The following is a 2,943-nucleotide window of genomic DNA, read 5'->3' as shown; positions in this document are numbered from 1 at the left end:
ATCATGTTCTCTGTGTACTACACATAAAAGATGACGATTCATTAATTAACAATCATTATAAAACGTACATCAGCTCTAAGGACAAATAAAAGAACTCCACTGAGTAAAGTTTCAAACCATAAAGAGGATATGTAACTTGTGTGGTTAGAAAATAAAATCCATATTGAAATTCACATACCAGAATACATAAAGTGATTTCTTTCTGAAAGATCAAATTTGAGAGGGTGGTGAAAACATGGAAGACATGTAGAGGACACAGTTCCAAGCAGCCTTTGCTATTTTTATGACCCTACAAAATCACTGTAGGAGTATGTCATTCCAACCCAAATAACAAGACATAAAAATACTCTCCTTTGCCCTCGTCTCCAGACAACTGCAAAACCAAGTTTATGATTTTCTCAGGAATCCATGATTCACTTGGATGAATCAGAGGCCAACACTAACTGTCAACTCTTCTGAACCACACTGGGACAGAGTAGCCCACATTTCAGGCCTCCATCTGAGGATCTCTGTCTTACTAAATTCTTCCTAAGTCCAGTTGGATGCTTATGCATGTTCTCGATCATTCAGCATATTTATCTCTTTGGTCTTAATTTCTCCATGGGTTCTATTTTTTACACCATGTGCTCCAGCAAGACTGACAAAAACATCACAGTGTAAGCATCCTTGCTTTCTTCTTTCAACATTTTAAGAGGAGTCTGTATTTAAATTACTTAGCTTATGTGTTACTTAGCTCTGGAACCATTATGTGAAGATAATGGAGGCAAAAGAAGCTATGAATGGGTGAGATAATACATATAAGACAAAGCAAGGAAATTATCTTCCCAACATTATGCCTTCTGCTAATGGCTGTTGTGGGTAAAAAGGAGAATCATTTTATTGAGAGAATAGGCAGAAAACTTTGTGGTACCCTTACCTAGTGGATCAGGCCAAAGCTAGATCTTACTTGAAAACCCAGCTCTGTCAACTTTGTTATCCTGCTTTCCTTTACTGGTTCTTCCGAAAGAAAGAATTTTGTAGTGTGAATCACTATAATTTCAAGCTTTTTGGTTTTAGCATTTTGGGTGTTTAAAAAAATATATCACTACATTTAAGGACAAAACCAAGAGGGCTTAAATTATTTATAGTACAATGAAATTTTCTGAGTTCCATCAAATCTACCTTATCTCCTTTTTAGATATTCTTACATGCCATTCCCTAGTTCTAGGACATTTTTCAAGCTATCATTTATCTAGAAAACTTTAATTTATCCTCAGTTTAGATTCTTCCAAGAAATCCTCCCAGATGTTCCCTAACTTGTCCTCCTAAATCGATGTTACATGGATTCCTGTAATAGTCTATACTTTGATATCAATTCAAGAATGATATGGACTAAATCTATCTCGGTCATTTCAAAATCCCCAGAATCTAGCATAGTACTTGCCACACAGTAGGAATGTAATTTTAACTTAAAAAATGAGTGAATGTGTGAGGAGCAGCTGGGTACCTCGGTTGGTTAAGCATCTGACTTGATTTTGGCTCATGCTTGGGATCATGCTTGGAATTTTCTCTCGTTCTCCTTCTGTCTCTCCTCCATTAATTTTTTCTCTCTCTTTCTGTCTCACTCTCTCCCCCTCTCTCAAATGAACTTTAAAAAATGAGTGAATGGTAACAAAATGCAAAATATGTTGGGTGATATATATATATATATATATATATACACACACACACACACACACACACACACACTAATATATATATATATATTATATGTTATCCTAGAATAGTCTTAGATATAATATAGGCTTGGAGCAATTTTTCTCACCAGGTGGACAATTGCACTCTATCCCATATCTAGCTCTCACCAAGTCCTTCTCTGCCACCTTTCCAAAATAGTTTTTCAGATAGGCGGAGAGTTTTCCATATTGCATTTAGAAAGAGCTTGAATTATAATCACTAAACTCTAAACTGATTAATGGAAGGCACTGTGTCTTAATTACCTCTTTATTCCAAAACTCTGGCACAATGAAAGGCAAACAGAAAATGTTCAGGAAATACTAAAAAGACAAATAATCTTAGTTTCTGGGAGCATAGTCTAGTGCCATATAAACTCACTAAAAATAAACTTCTGATTCTGACTTTCCTACCTACCTTTTTTTTTTTTTTTGCTACTTCTTAATGCTGTTTTCACCTTCCTCTAGAATCAACTTACTGTCTTCTACTATTGATAGTCACATCCCATGCTTCCATACATGCTATTATTATTATGTAGCATACCTTCCCTGTCTCCTCTGTGTACCCCAAACCCACACAGTTCACTGAAGTCCTCAGTTGATTCACCAGGGTTTTTTTTCCTAGACTCTTCCATCTCTTGTTGACCTTCTTCATTGGGTTCCATAAAACTGAAAACCACAAAAATGTCATCTTTTCTAGGGCAGAAGCTCTCTCTTAGATACCGGTAATGCAGAGATAAATAACACACTGTCTAGAACAAAATTGGCATCCTATGAATGTTTTTGTATTTATATAAGTCAGTATAGCAGAGTGGGGGGAGATAAAATCTTTTTCATAACTTTCTGTAGTCCATGGGCAAATTTAAGATTAAAGAAAAGTAGACTGGGGCCAGGAGCATTCATTGTAAGGATATTTACCTAATGGACCCAGAAGGTTAATATTTTCTTTTTTACCTCTTTTTGTAATTTATATTTAAATTTCACTTATTTAACATTTAATATTAATTTCAGGTGTATAATACTTTCAGGGTTTTGAACACTTACATATAACACCTGATGTTCATCACAACAATGCACTCCTTAATCCCCACCATCTATTCAAACCATCCCCTCACCCACTTCCCTTCTAGTAAACATCAGTTTGTTCTCTATAATTAAGAGTCTGTTTTTGGGCATGTGGGTGGCTCAGTTGGTTGAGCATCCGACTTTGGCTCATGTCATGATCTCAGTT

This window comes from Suricata suricatta, chromosome 11 (assembly GCF_006229205.1).
Source record: "Suricata suricatta isolate VVHF042 chromosome 11, meerkat_22Aug2017_6uvM2_HiC, whole genome shotgun sequence".
In the NCBI taxonomy this organism is placed as follows: domain Eukaryota; kingdom Metazoa; phylum Chordata; class Mammalia; order Carnivora; family Herpestidae; genus Suricata; species Suricata suricatta.
Note: the sequence above shows the minus strand (reverse complement) of the source record.